Source organism: Cryptomeria japonica, chromosome 3 (genome assembly GCF_030272615.1).
Source record: "Cryptomeria japonica chromosome 3, Sugi_1.0, whole genome shotgun sequence".
Taxonomy (NCBI): Eukaryota; Viridiplantae; Streptophyta; class Pinopsida; order Cupressales; family Cupressaceae; genus Cryptomeria; species Cryptomeria japonica.
This window is the reverse complement of record NC_081407.1, coordinates 561,171,470-561,188,481: the sequence shown is the minus strand read 5'-3', so window position 1 is coordinate 561,188,481 and position 17,012 is coordinate 561,171,470.

Here is a 17,012-nt window from a genome sequence, read left to right as displayed (position 1 = left end):
GACAAATAGTTTGGGAATCAGGACAATTATGAGCTAGGTAAAACAACTCTTCCACCAATAATTTGTAATGCTCTTGATTTTCCTATGTCTGAAGTAGAGAAACAAGTGTTGCCATGTCATATGTTGATTTGTTGTCACTCCTCAGAATCTACTCAAAAGTTATTTCGACAAAGTATTTCTTGACATCATCAACCATCTTCTTATAAGGCATTAGCTTTTCATCCTTTGTTTGATAATCATCATTGATTTAATTGATGACAAGCTAAGAGTCTTCAAAGACCTATAGCTGTATAATGTTCCATTCTATAGCCATCTTGACTCTTGTGACCAAAGCTTCATATTCTGATGTGTTGTTGGTGCATGGAGAGCTTAATTTGTACGCTTTTGGAATTGTATGACCTTGTGGTGTGATGAATAGAATGCTTGCTCCTGATCCATGTTGTGTTCCATTATTGATGCTTGCTCCTGGACTGATATTTGGGTGATGTATTGTAAGATATGGATCTAACCCTGGAATGTCTGCATATGACCAAGCAAGATTGATTTGCCATCTTTTGAAGAGTTGCAAATATTTTTGCCTTGCTTGTTCTAATATAGAGATTGTTGGAAGTAGATCAATTGTGTCAATGGTAACTACCTCGATTGGTTCTATCAAGATAGATGACCTCTCTTGATAGTATTCAGGTAAGGTGTCAAATCTCCCATCTTTCAATGCCTCGAGGAGGTTTTCATTGTTAGATGTGTCCTTTCTTTTTACTTTTTCTCAGTCTAATGTTGTCAATAAATGGTTTTCAGCATTATACCTGATATTGTTTTCTTTATTTTCATTTTTGCGACTAGGAGATTTGGCACCCACTTGATTAGAAGATGCGTTGTTGAAATTTCTGGTGGAAGTTGTTGTGGCTTTGATTGCATTAAGATATAAGGATATGGCATGGTCATTAGGAAAGGTATCAATGGTGGTATGTCTTTCGTTTTCCCAATCCATAGGTTCAGGATGGATTAAGGGTAAAGGATCCTCAGGTTGAATTGTTTCAAAGATATTAGGGGTCATGATAGAGATGTCAGAGCTTTCAATATGCATTTCAATGTCTAAAATGACACTCTCATTAGAATGACCTCTCACAAGTAGCTCCTGATCGTCCTCGATTAAGTCCAAGTTAACCGAATGTGATCCTGATTCAAGTGATCTAGTTCCTAACGTTTGCCCCACATATGCATGAACTACATTGACATCTACATCTTCTTCTTCCCTTTCAATTTCAAGTTGCTCTTGTTTGTTTTTCCATGATAGTGAATATTCTCTCCATTGCCTCGATCTCTTAGCTACATTTGTTTTTCCATGCTTGACAAAATTGAGGTAAATGATTTTTCTTTGGATTGTGTGTTTGAAGATGATGCCTCTCTATTATGTGGAAAAATAACCTCTGGGGCTGGTTTCAGATTACTACAGCACTGCAATGGATTTGAGTCTACTGAGATCGTGATTTCCTGCCCATTGTATGGAAACTTCAAGCACTGATGGTATGTTGATGGAATATCCTGTATGTCATGTATCCATAGTCTTCCCAAGAGTATGTTGTATGGTAAGTCCAAGTCTAGCACTTGGCATGTTGTCTCTTTCTATAAAGGTCCCACTTTGATGAGTAATATCACAATTCCTTTAGAGGAGAACTCTTCTTCATCATATGCTTTGAATGTGATCTTTTTCTGGGGATCCACTCCATCTTCAGAATAACCTAGAGTACGAACAAGACTCAATGAGAAAATGTTTAAACCAACTCCCCCATCTATTAGGACACATTTAACGAGCATTCTATGAATGAGGACTTCAATTTGCAAGGAAGCATTATGGGGATGTTGCAAGAAATCAATGCTTGGACATGAAGGAGATGGGCTTTCAATAGGATCCTCTAAAATAGGTTTGATGGCAATTATGGATATCCCTTGGGGAACTTCATCCTTGGATGTATTGTTTGGTGAGCATGCCATGGAAGGTTCTTGCAAACTTTCAAGAGGTGTAGGAATAGATGTCTTTGGAGATTCAATTTGCTTATGGGGGGATGAGCCATTGCTAGACATAGGTGCACGATTTTGATCTTCCTTAGCAAAATCCCTTAGGGATCTCTTTAAGAGTTACATAAAAGAGCCACCTTTCTTTGGAGATGTATTTGAATCCTTGCGATATTTTGACATAGTTGGCTTTTGATTTTGGACTTGTTTGATTTCTCTGATATGTTGACATGTTATGTCTTCTACTTGTATTTTGCTTTGGTATTCCATGTTTCTATGATCTTCAGTTATTTCAAATGTTCGATTTTTGTTTCTTCGATCTTACACCTCACCGCTCTAGTTAAAACGGGCATAAACGTGTGTTGAATATTGTGCAAGGATTCGATTGTCTAAAAGGTGTTTCAATAAGTGACCAACTGTTAATGTAGATATGATAGTGTTATGACACGAAAATATAATTTAAGTATTTGTAGATTTGCAAGTTTTTTTAATCTCAGTATGGAGTGCAATGATGATGATTTTGATAAAACCAAGTCCAGTAGGAACGATATATCCTACGATATGGGACAAGGTTATCCTGACCAAACGTTGTAGTTTAGTGATAGAGGATGATAGAACCTGATGAAAAACTATGTCTTTGAGTGATCATTTTATCAAAGAGGGTGATAATGCACTTTGAGATGTTAGATCTTGAACTTGTTTAAGGTGAATACTTGAAGATCCTGAGGTGTCTAGCTCTAGAATCCGATTTGACAGAAGATTACTTAACCGAGTGAACCAAAAAGACAACCTAAGAACAAAAATGACAAATATCAGGTGTTTATGCTCACTGTGAATTGAACAAGCAAACATGACAAATCTGAAAAAGACATGCAAGAAGACAGCTCTGGACTGACAGAGACAAAAATTTGTACCACAATTTATACAGTCCCAAACGACAATTCATATAGACCCATACGATAAACTAGGAATCTCATACGGCACTTCCCACAGAACCAAACGACAACTGATAACACAAAATCTTCTATTGATCTGACTCATACGACAATTCCCACAGAACCAGAAGATAAACTAGCTTTTTCGTACGACAAACTAGAAAGCTTGTACAACTGAGGACAGAACAGAGACAAAAATTTTACTTTGACAGATTTTTGACCAAGAATGTTTGATGTTTTGATTTTATTTTCCAGTTTTAGATGTTTGAGTTTTTGTTTCAGGGATGAAAACACAACAAACATGTGATATGATAAGTGACCTCAAGAAAACAACACGCTAAATCCTAAGGAAGTTGGTTGAGAGAGAAAACCTTTGATTGCAAATTTAGGTACACACCCAATAGCTAATAAGAATACGGTCGCTGAGTCTCACGCAATGGATTCTCAACGTCGTATTATCCGACTCCAAACGCTAATGGGGGCACGATATGGAAAGTGTCTTAGGAGAGTTATTGTCTCTCTTGCACAAAGATTATCCACCTTTCGGAGGTGAATCGGGTAGCATCTATCTTAGGGTTCGTAGTAGGGATTTTCATTTGGAATTACCCCTTGTAGTCGTGCAAGCGCAATTGAGGCCTATAGCACAACAAGGTACCAAAAAAAGAAATAGTCATGCAAGTATGATTGAGACCACGAGGCCCTACTAAATGTTTGATATGAAAGATCTCAAAAGATAAGACTCAAATAATCCCATCCTCCAAGACTTTAATCCCGAGAGGCCTATTTTTTAGAGTGAGTCGAAAATCTTAGGTCTAGTTATACTCACTTGGGTCGTTCTCACAGAGTGATTACTTTTTCCCACTGTGACAGGGCCGCTAAAGGTATTCAAATCTCAAATATAGAAGCGCTTCAAGGGTTAGGATTTTTGATTGTCCAAATGGACAAGAGCATACTCTCCTACCTTTTAGACAACTTCTCAGATATAGAAAACAAGATGTTCATTAACAATTAGCAAATTTAAGTGTGCCTAGAAAACTTTAAGAAGACACAAAGTTTGGTTGAGTTCGCTTAGGCAACCTACAAAACAAATACGTTAGTAATCATGTTGTTTTGAGAAATTGAATCTTTGGCAAGCGTAATCTTCGACAATCGTCTTGCAAAAAATAGTTAGGTTGCTAGAAAACTCAAAATTGGGCAAGGGTTAGCATTAGGGATATCGAATTTCAAGCACAAAAAACCCTAAAATGCAAACTGTTTTGAAAACACAGAAGGAGAAATACGTACAAGTATTATCACCTGATCATATGAGTATTCTCACATACCTATACGAGTGCACAAAGAAACTTGTACAGTACTATAAAGGTACTCATACGAGATTCTGAAATAGGCCCGGCCAAAAACCCAAGAGATGGAAGATTTGATGATGAGAGAGGCCAAGAAATTAGATTTCTGACCCCATGGTGGGCGCCAAAATGTCGTGTGTGTGAAGTATGATACCTGCAGCTACAACACAAACACTTAATAGAACATTACAAGCATGGTTAGCAAATTAAAATCAAATGAAAGATAAAACCATGACAAAGCGACCTATCGCCTCATAAGAGATGTGAGTATGATTTTTTGCTCTCAGAGCTAGATGAGCGATCCCAGTGACTTGACTACACCTAGATGGAGGATTTAAAAGGATATGATATGCAAGCTAGATGAGTGTATGATTATGCTAGATTGATCCAAGAAGCTAATTAATCTAATGAGATGCATGATTAAGCTAAATGAGAGATTGATTGTGCTATAATATGATCAAATTAAGCTAGATCTAAGATGCAAAACATGATAACAATGCTAACCTAGAATGCTAGAAATGATATGCCTATTGTAGACACCTAAAATTGTCATGTCTAATTAAATAAATATTTTATTTATTTAATTATCTAAGCTTAATTCTTCTATTAATTAAATAAATCTTTATTTATTTAATTAATTCATTTATCCTCTTCTAGCCTTATTTCTCATTTAAATAAATACATTTATTTATTTAAATTATCATTTTCCTAAATTAAATAAATATCTTATTTATTTAATTGATCTCACTTCTTCTATTAATTAAATAAATCTTTATTTATTTAATTAATTCATTAGCCTTTTCTACACATGACACATGTCATTCATCTCTTAATTCATACACTACCTACCTTTTTCATTATTTTATTATTTCTTCTACCTACCCTCTAATCTTAGCCGACCTCCTTTTACACCTCTCAATCTTATCCCTCCATTTCATATTGTGTCTTCTATTTAAGGAGATGCCTTCTTCATTATCAAACCCTAATGACTCAGGCTAATGGACAATCTTGAAGACTTGACTACGCTAGGATCCTACTTGCAACCACATTCTGTTCTTTGTTGAGCTCTTGTGCATATAAAATCTAAGAGCAAATATATCAAGCAAGATCAATGGAGATAGGAAGAATGGAGATCAAAACCCTATTGGACATGTGATGGTATAACCTTTGTGATTTCATGTGATTTGCATTGTCTTAGGTAATCTTCATATGTTATGGTGGATCTTTGTTGTTGTTAGGCTAGGGTTTTTGTGGTTGGATTCATTTAGCCTTTCAATATTGTTATTATTGTTATCCATTTTCACCATATACACCTATAATAACAATGATTAGGATGAAAATGAGATGGGAACCTTTGCGCTCCAAAATGGGGGATATTTATAGGATTTCCAAGGCCAGGGGTGAGGTGGCAGGAATCAACGGTCAAGATTGAGTCTGAAGATATCAAGGGTTAAATTGGAGGAGATTGGAGAAGAGGTTTGAGGGAGTGACACTTGTCATCTCTGTGGTGACAAGTGTCAAGGAGCCTTTCTCATAAGAGGGAAAGTGTCCAAGGGAGGAGACATGTGGCATAAGTGCCATGTGTCTCAAGGGGAGAATATTCACTCCATAGGAGGTTAGGATGTGCAAGATAGAATAGGGTTAGTTAAACTCAAGGTTAGGTGGAATGGGTTAGGTTAGGGGGTGGTTAGGTTAGGTGGTTAGAAGTTAGGAGGCATGTGGGTAATTTGAATTTAAAAATTCAAATAATAGGAAAAGGCTTAACTTTCAACAACTCATAAGTTGATTTGTTTTAATTAATTAAGGGATTAGAAGAAATGAATTAAATGGGGGAGGATTAATTCATTCAGATTAATTAATCAAAGGGGACTATTGAAATGAACCTATTAAATAAATCCTTGGATTTATTAATAAGCAGGTGAATGGGAGAATTTAATCAAATTGCTAGTGAATTCAATTAAATTGGGAAGAGGGATTAATTAAATAATTGCTTATTTAATTAATTATCTTCAAACCATTTTTAGGTGTATACAATGCCTACTCCCTTAAGGGTAATCATAGAATCAATGTGCAAAAAGTATTCAAAAACAAAGATAAGGGATAGAATTACCTCCATTTTCAAATATACAAAACATGATTTTGTTGCATTTTTATCAAAATGGATAAAATTGTGTCCACAAACATCAATCTTTTACCATCCCAATCCAATCCACTCCCAACTTTTACAATTCAAAATAAGCAAATATCTCCCCTAAATTCAAATTTCAAAAGGTGGGTTTGGAGAGCCTTTTTCGTCCAAAAAGGACTTAAAGTAACAAAGAGACTTAGTTTTCTTTCTTACAACCCCATTGACTTACTTTCCTATTTCTTCGCTTCTCTTTATATTACTTTATTCATTTTTCTCTTTTTTTTCCAAAATTCATTGAAGCATAAATAAAACACAACATTTTTTCATTTGCACTATATTTTATCAAAAGATTAAATCACATATTTATACATTTCCAATCTAAAGGAATTATTTTGAAAATAATTCACTTCATATAATTTTTTTTCAAACAAATAAATATTTCATATAATTGTTGTGACCATTTCACACATCACACCATTGCAAATGGGGACCCCCAATTTTTCTTCTTTTTAGGTTAGTTGTTTTAGTCTTTTGATATTAACCTTTTGCTTGAGGAAGTGCAGTATCTTAAATTGCTAGGTAGTGTAGCTCTCAGGGTGTTAAGAGTTGGTCAAGTCATCTCTCTCTCTCTCTCTCTTTGAGTTGAAGTGAGGTCAATTAGCTCTTAGGTCTTAAAAGATTAGCGATTCGAGATGATCATTTCATTTGATCATCAACGTCATATGCCTCTGAGATCATAGATTGAGATGATGATAAATGCAAGATGAAGGCTTAAACTACATGAGAAGGCTTTGATAACAAAGAAGGACTCCTTGAGTTGGCAAGGTAAGTGCTACTACTCACAAGATTTGACAAGGTTGAGTCATAGTCAGTGACCCCCTGAAACCCTCGCCTTGCCTTAGTTGACAGTCAATGAGGTAGCAAAAGTCTGAACTTTTCTAGTCAGTGTCCCCTCAAAAATATGACCTCCTTAGTCAGTGGGGTGTGAAAAGTCCAACCTCCTCCTTGAACAGTCAGTGACCCCCTGAAAGTTTGATCTAGATGAAGAACCCTTTTGCTTAGCAAGATAGACATTTCTAAAGGTGAATGCTTGATGTTTGATGAGAATGAGGTATTTGAGTAAGCACAGCTAACATCTTTTGCTCACAGCCAGTGAGGGATCAAAACCTCAACCTTTCTCAGTCAATGCTCTATCAAATCCATGACCTCATAGGGTGACTGTCAATGCTAGGTAAGATCTTCGCCCAAGGATAAAAGAAGATGTTTAAGTTCATGATCATGTCAATAGTGAAGGGAAGATCAATTCAAGGCGTTAAGTATGATATGGGAGAGATTAAGGATGATCATCAAGAAGTTTGGAGGTACAGTTAGTGCTCCCCAAGAAGTCTGAACTATTACAATCAGTGACCCCTTTGATCTCTCACCTGCCTAATTCCTCAGTCAATGCCCTATTGAAACTTCGAGCTTTCTCGGTCAATGCTCAATGAAAAGTCTGAACTTCTTGGGAAGTTACTTTTAATCTACAGCTTGGAAAGCTAATGAGGAAGGGTACGTCCCAGACCTAAAACTAATGAAAACTAAGGCATGTATTAAACCTAAGGTCAGTAAAATCAAACTTGCAAAATCAAGATCACACCTTGAAGTGTGAAAATCAAAAATCAAAAAACAGGAATTCATTTCAAATTCTAAGAATGTTGCTTTCTTCTATGTCTTGATCAGGGTGTGTTTTCTTTTCATGTTATATAAGCAAGCAAGGAGGAACTTCATCACTTGAAGGAGATAGGATATGCAGAAGATCAACTCATGGTGTCCAAGCCCAAGGAACAAAGATACAAAGAGAACAACAAGGTGAAAATGAACAACATTCACACTTCAACATACTTAGGGTGAAGCTAGAGAGAAAGATTCAAGGTGTGGAAGAGCTTAGCAATGCATGATGAGGATCAACTACAAGAATTGAAGGCATCTACAATGACAAGTACAAATCAAGAAGACAAGACAAGGAAGAGAAAGTGATATCTAGTCACACGAAGAGGTGAAGGATTCCCCAAACACCCTAGCATTCATCAATATTTTAAAGGAGAGATAAAGACTCGTCATCATAAAGGAAAATATGTCAACATCTTCAAGGAAAGTGTAGAGATCAACATCAAAGGAAGAAAATTTTGACAATCTTGAATTTCCTCTGAAAATCCAAGAATCATTGCCAGTATAGAAAGAATAACAAAAGATGGAAGCTCCAAGGAAAAGGTGATCAATTCGAGAAGATGTTGCAATTTGGGAGTATCTCCCACCATCATCCCATTCTTCACTGCAAGCACTTGGAAATGTTGAGTATCAAGAGATATGCCTCAATCACTTACCTTTGTGATGAGTTACAAGGATCAGCTAGCTAAGGTGGCACCTAGTCATTACCAATGCATCGTCACACATCACTTCAAGATAAGGCATTCAGATTCAATGCACCTAGCTCATCTATCGAGGAGGATAACTAACACATGAAGACACAAAGTTCGACGCACCTACCCTCGCCATCTATTGGTTAATAGTTCAATGGAGGACGTGTGCTATATTTTGTAAATTTGTCATTGGTCAAGCATTAAATGCTTTGTAATGGGTGTAACAAGCCCTAATTAGGGTTTTCATGTTTCAATCTTGGCCAATGATGTGGATTTGATCATGGCACTCATTGTGATGAAAGCACTATATAAGGCTCTACTTCATTTGTAAAGGTTAATAGTTTTGATTAATATGAAAAACGGGTTTTAAGGACCCGAAACCTTTAACATAGGAACATAAGATAGTTCATCAAAAAGAATCCAAACCAGCTTTGAAACGACTAACAAAAAGACTGGCAAAAAGGCCAGTAAACCGAACGGACAGCTAAAGAAAGGAACAGCAAAGCGGAAAAACCAGAGAAAAGACAAAAAGACAAACAGCAACTATAAAGACTTAAGAAGATCAGCCGCCTTATTGACCAGCTGGTCATAGTTTGCCGAAGCAACTTTGAGTTCTTCCATATCCTTGTTTGGCTTCTTCTCCTTCTTTTTGCCTCTGGTCCTCATTCTAGATCCTTGCACATCTCCCATACCTTCAATGTCAGGTTCCAGCTCCAAGGAATCCTTCTCATTCTCCAGTTTGCTGATGAGAATTTTGGTATTGTCGGTTGAGGCCTTCAGAATGCTATAGCTTTGTTCAGCAATACTTTTGAGGCATTTTTCAATTTTGTTGAATTTGTTGTCAGTTTTTGCCATTCTCTGGTTTGTAGCATTGTCATTGGTTTTTATCTCTGTCGGGGCCTTCTCAATTTGTTCAAACCTAGGGTTGAAGGAATCTCTGATCTCTTCGGCTTTGGCAACAGTTTTACTCAAGAATGACAAGTTAATAGTTGATAGAAACTACCAATTAAAAGTAGAGTGGGAGAAGGCAGAAATTGTTAACAAACATGTAAAAAAATGTCATTGAAGATATGGTGGAATGTGTTGTTTCTTCTACATAATTGCATGGTTTCTTGTTGGATCTTCATGTTAGATGGTGATAATTAGATGGATGGAAGCTATTGTGAATGGTCAATGGTGGAATTCTTATGTTCATACCACCAATATTTCATTGATTGTGAAATATCTTGCATGGTCGACTGAACTCTTTATAATCTTAACTTCAATTACTACTTGCTCATTGATATGCATCATCTTGATGGTGTCTATGTCCTTGGTAGTGATTTGAACATCATTTCGATCTCATTAGAAGATCACACCAGCTTTACCTAGTTGTTCATTGCATGGTGAACCAAATCATGGTTGAATCTCGCCAAGTCATTCATAGTCTCTTGCATTCTTAGGATTAGATTAACTTTCTCAACCTTTTATCCTTTTTCTATTTTTTCAAATCAAGTTAATTTTCACATTCCAGCGACATTCATGCATTCAAGATTCAACGTGAGTCCACCTTGTGGTTCCAACAATATCACATCAAACACACTCAGTCTATCCAAGAGCAAGTCAAGACCTGACATTCGGAACCTTGGAGTCATCCCATTTGATCATGCAATTTAGCATTTGGGAGGAGATTTTGTTCAAGAGAGGATAGAATACTTAGTATTTTATTATGTGTTGCATAATGCATGAAAAACACATCAACACACTATATTTTACCAAAAGATTAAATCAAATATTTATATATTTCCAATCTAAAGGAATTGTTTTGAAAATAATTAACTTCATATAATTTTTTTTCGAATAGATAAATATTTCATTAGACAACATATGCAATCATTTAATTCATATAACTCACAACATAAACAAACTTTGGGATTTCCTATTATTCAAATCCGAGTTAACACAAGTCAAACATGACACATCCCATACTTGATTCCAGTGATTGAGAAATAAGAAAAGAAAGCCTAGTATGACATCTTAGAAATAAACATCATAAGGAAATAACTTAAAAGTGCATAATCAAGTGAAAAAAAAATCATCTAGCTCTACGTACTCAACAGACATGTCAAGCACACTTGCTCAATATATAATAGTTGAATCACGACATAATTGCCCAATAAGGTACACCATATGAAATATAAACCAATGCATCTACATGCCATATAATTAGGATACATTTATTCACAAGAAGGGTAATAATATGCATATTCATTAAATAAAACGTCATGATAAACCAAGCATATAAGCATCACACATGCATCTTAAGAACTACCACATCGACAAAATATATCAAGTCCTCACAAGGAACTTGGCACACTACCATGCATGCATCTCAATGCATACAAAACACCAACAACCAACATGTTGAGGAGCATCGTCTCAAAGCATGTAGGTGATCCAAACACACAATAAGGTGCAACACAAAAGCTATAACCAAGGCTAACAACAAAAATGGCGAAGTTGAAACAATAATAAATACCCAAAGCAACAAGCACAAGCACCACCTAATACATAGTCAAAAAATAATGTTGAGATCGAAAAATCTCAAAGTTGCAAATGAGAAGGGCATTACACTTGGAGTCCACTATGTACTTATCAATTAAAAAAGTTCATGCAAACATAAGCTAAAGAACTCATTGTCTATATCACTTACAATATTTCTTGGCAGCCCATGTAGTCTAAACACCTCTAGAAAACAAATTAGCCACTTGTGGATCCTTATGCTTCAAAGATATAGCATAAAAATTAGCATACTTGGTGAGTTTATCCACTATCACAAAAAAACAATCCTTACAATGTATTCTTGGAATACTTGTGATAAAGTATATGGATATATCTCAATTTTTATGTCAAATGAGTAAAGGCTACAACAACCCAACTAGAAATGCATACTCTATTTTGTTTTGTTAACAAGTCACATGTCTCAAAACATTACCTTTGAGTCGCTTTCATAAAAAACTTTCACCTACTTGTATGTTTTGTAATACCTTGGATGCCCCACTAATATTGTCATCACATGCCCTCAACCATCATGTACCTATCATGTTGCATCTTGTCATCTAAAATATCAATAACAAATGTGTTCTTGGCATATTTAGCTATTCTAGAAACTCTCCAATCAACAAATATAACAATCATGGAGCACAAGTAGGGCTTCCTATATAACACATCAACCACAATATTATTCTTCTTAACATAAGCTAAAATCATAGGTCTATAACTTATCCAATTTTGCTGCCTATCATTCAAATCCTTTTGATTGAGGAAGAAATTTGAGCTATTACTATATATTTTCACCAGAAATCTTCCACAAACCAAATACTATATGGACTTCACTAGTGCATGCATAATGGCTAGCATCTTCTTGGCATAGATAGAAAAAAACATCTAATTCCTTGAGCTTCCTACTCTCAAATGCTAAGGGATGTTTTTTTTGTATCAAAACCACTCCAATCCCCTCTTAAAACATCCCTCTAAAACAAAAAGAAGTGAAAATCCTAAAATAGTCATAAAAGGACATGAGCTCATTACCTCTTTAAGCTTATCAAAAACACTATATGTTGAAGCACCCCAAGTGAAATCTCCCTTCATCAAATCCATCAATGAGATGCCTAGCTACAAAAATCACTCGACGAACCCCTATAATAGTTACGAAGGCCAAAAAATTCTTCTCAATGTGTTGTGTTCTTAGGTGGAGGCCAATCTATTAGATCGCCTCAATCTTCTCATTGCCCATGCTAACCCCTTGGGTACTAATTTTATGCCCTAGATATAATATCTGTCAACCCAAAATCACATTTTGATTCCTTGGCACATGATTGTTGCTCTAGAATACCAAGCACCTCACCTAATGATCCTCCCATGTCTTACTATAAATCAAGGCATCATCAAAGAAAACTAGCACAAATTTCAACAATTGTTTAATAAATAATTAATTCATCCAAGACTAAAACATGGCTAATGCATTAGTTAACCCAAATGGCATTACAAAGAATTCATAATACCCACAATGGCATCTAAAAGCTATTATGTGCACATCATCATCTCTTACCCCTATTTGATGATGGCCTAATCTTAGATCAATCTTGGACTACATCACATCATAAAGATGATCTATCAACTTGTCAATCTTGGGAATGGAGTAGAGAGTTCTTGATTGTCTTCTTGTTGAGGGTTCTATAATCAATGTGCATCCTCATGATACCATCCTTCTTGACAAATACCACGAAAGAGGAAAATGGGCTAGAGCTCAATCGTGTGTCCCATAGCCAACAACTCCTTAATCACCATCTCAATCTCTTCATTGTGCCTCCTAAGATGATAATAAATTCTAGTCATGAGCAATTTCAATCCTTCCTCTTGTTCAATAACATGTTAAAAGCCTATATTTGATGGCAACCTTGAAGGAATATCATTGAACACCTTGCTATGCTAATCCAAGATGGATTGGATGTCAACATGCTAAGATCTCCCACCATTGGATGACCTTGTGAATGTAATCAAACATTGTGTTGCCAAACCACTTAGTCCCTACAAAAAAACCTCTACATTCTTTTAGTTGATAAAATCCTCAAAGCCCCATTGGATGGACTTTGAAGAACCGCCTCACCCCCTTTAAATTTGAACCTCAACTCTATAGTCTAGTAGTTATGGGAAAAATTGTCAAGTGAATGCAACACCCAAAACCACATCTCGCCAATTTGCCAATTACATAAAAAGCACTTTGTCTCCCTAAGGTCAATCAGGATGCTAAATCTTTTTGTTGCATAGAATACTAAGCCCATCAACCACTATAACATTGAATCCCTCAAAATCATATGCCCTCAATCCCATCCTAATCACCAAACCCTCAACAATGAAATAGTGAGTAGCCCCACTTCAATCAAAATTCATTGTGTTCCTAACAGTGTAATGTCACCTTTTCCAAATGCCCTAGTTTTTGCCCTAAAATCACAAACCCAAGTAAAGCAAGAAATAAAATACAAATATCATTAACCAATTAGACCCTAATTAAGACCCCTTAATCTTGTTAGATATAAAATAGATCTTTCCTACTAGGGTTAGGAACATTATGTTAATCATCATTGCATGTGGGATTCAATAATACTTTCCCTAACAATTCATCTAGATTATGGAGCCTCTTGGGAGATCATGCAAGGCGCTTCAAGTCGTTCCATCAGGCCCAAAAGCACGAAATGACACTTGCCATTCGACCTTCGAGCCCCACTTGGGGTGTCTCTACTTGAATGGATCCCTAGCTACTTGCATCCCTCTTATGTACATTCTCTCCTCCATAACTGGATAGTTCGTTGTTTTAAGTATTAAAGAATCTTTATCTACTCTATTATGCATAGACATCATAATGGCAAGAATAGCAACATAAATATATATCAATAGCAATATGATATCTGCATAACAATCCTACTTCCTATCAAATGGAAGACAATATATTAAATCAACCAGATTAGAATGCACTATGCATCATACCAATGACTTAAACAATTAAAGTCTGCAGTCTACTTTTATTAATTATGAAACTCAAAGTTTCTTCTTGATTGAATGTCTTGTCTCCTTGGATGCTCTTGTTGTCTTCTACCCATCATAGCTTTATACCCTAACATTTCCCTCAAGATGTGCGACCCTTGGAGTGGTTGTCCTTTCATGAGGAGTTGGATCTCCTCATTGGTGTCCCATTGCTAATTACTAATAATCATAATTAGTTTGCACCTCATCATGGATTATTGTGTTAATTAATTACTTAGTTCTTTTCCTTAATTCAAATCATTGCATTGTTTATAAATCAAAAGATTGATGCCCTAGTTTTCTGTAATCATAGCTTCTTCTTTTTTTCATGATGCCCTTAAGCAATCACACCCTTCTTAAATACACACCCTTAGTCTTCATTCAAAGGGAGACGGCCTTATACAAAATTAGATTTAATTTGTTTTAAATATCAATAGGTCGGCTAGCCTAGGTACACTCTGTCGGCATCTTGCAATTTTTTAATACTTCCTTGTATATAAAAATGCCCTCATGGCAGGGGCATGACATTCTGCCCTTCCCGAAATTTGCTTGTCCACAAGAAAAGTTAATGCTCATTGAACCCAAATCAACCCCTAGAGTTTATGATGTAATTAGCTTATGTTGCACAACTCTAATATTACCCTAGTTGCAATTTTGAACAAATTTCATAACAATACAATCTAGAGTTGGCAAGACTTGTAAGTTTCTCTTGCTCTTTGTTTTGAATTACTTCATAAATGGTTAGGTTATCCCAATGTTTGCCCAATATTGTAGATATCTTTTAATGTTAAGGCAAGAACTTATATATTAAGATGAGGATTAAAGAGATGGCACACATCTATGACCTTAAATGCAATGTTCTTTCCTAAATAAATTCAAATCTCTTTTGGTTCACTCTAGTTATTCTCATATTCTAGACCAGCCAAAAATATAAATCTTGTGATAATACGAATATGCCTATAATATCATAGACAATCATGGAGTAGACGAACACATCAGATATGAACCAAACACAAAGCATACACATGGATATATGCAAACATAGAGCACACGCGCAAATATAGTTATTGTTAGATTCTTTCTCAATGACAAGAATGATTCATTGATTCATGTTTACCCTACAGGATGGCAGGATCAAAGTTCTAATACCATTTGTAATGTCCCCTTTTCCAAATGCCCTAGTTTCTGCCCTAAAATCACAAACCCAAGTAATGTAAGATATAAAAAAGATATATCATTTATCAATTAGATCCTAATTGAGACCCCACAATCATGTTAGATATAAAATTGATCTTTCCTACTATGGTTAGGAACATTATCTTAATTATCACTACATGTGGGATTCAATAATACTTTCCCTAACAATCCATCCACATTATAAAGCCTCTTGGGAGATCATACAAGGAGCCTCAAGCAGTTCCATCAAGACCAAGAGCTAGGATTACACTCGCCATTCGGCCTCCCAGCCCCACTTTGGGTATCTCTACCTGAATGGATTCTTAGCTTCTTGCATCCCTCATTTGTAAATTTTCACCTCGATAATGGGCTAGTTCGTTGTTTTAAGTATTAAATATCTTACATATCTACTCTATTATGCATAGAAGACAAGATGATAAATCAGCCAGATCATAATGACTTGAACAATTATAAGTCCGCAGTCTAGTTTTATTAATTAAGAAACTCAAAGTTACTTCTTGATCGAATGTCTTATCTCCTTTGATGCCCTTGCTGTCTTCTTCCCCTCATGGCTTTAAACCCTATCATTTCCCTCCAGATGTGCAAGCCTTGGAGTGGCTGTCCTTTCAGGTGGGATCGGATCTCCTCATTGGTGTCCCATCGCTAATTACTAGTCATCATAATTAGTCCGCACCTCATCATGGATCGCTGTCTTAATTAATTACTCAGTTCTTTCCCTTAATTCAAATCGCTGCATTGTTTATAAATAAGGAGATCAGTACCCTAGTTTTCTGTAACTGCAGCTTATTATTGTTTTTTCATGATGCCCTTAGGTAATCGCACACTTCTTAAATATGCACCCTTAGTCTTCATTCAAAGGGAGTCAACCCTGTACAAAATTAGATTTAATTTGTTTTAAATATGAACAGGTTGGCTAGCCTGGATACACTCGTCAGGTGCTCGTAATTTTTTAATACTCCCTTTGTATATAAAATGCCATCATGGTGGGGGCATGACAATAAGATTCCTCTTGCTCAAAAGGCATAATACCTCAGTGGCCCTGAAAGTGCAGTCAGTGCACCTCCTGATGACTTCCCTTCTCCCTTACCCTCATGTTCTACCTCAACGACAACCTCAAGTTTAGGCTCTATTATCTAAATCCTCATTGGAAATTCACCTCTATGTAGCACATCTGTCCCTTTCCCAAGTGTATCTTGGCTCCTAAGGCTTTCTACAAGAAAAGCATAACTTTTTCCCTTTCGGAGTTCATTTTTTGTACTCTTCCATCTTGCTTGGTTTAGGAGGCAGTGTCTTGGGTTAAAGGAAAACCTTATGAAAAGGTTTATTATGTTGACCCAATGGTGCGCTCTTGGAGTAGAACTTGTTCTTACTCACCGAATCCTTCTAATTTTATGCTCTCTTGATGGCATCTTGTAGAGATAATGGGTTATGGGAC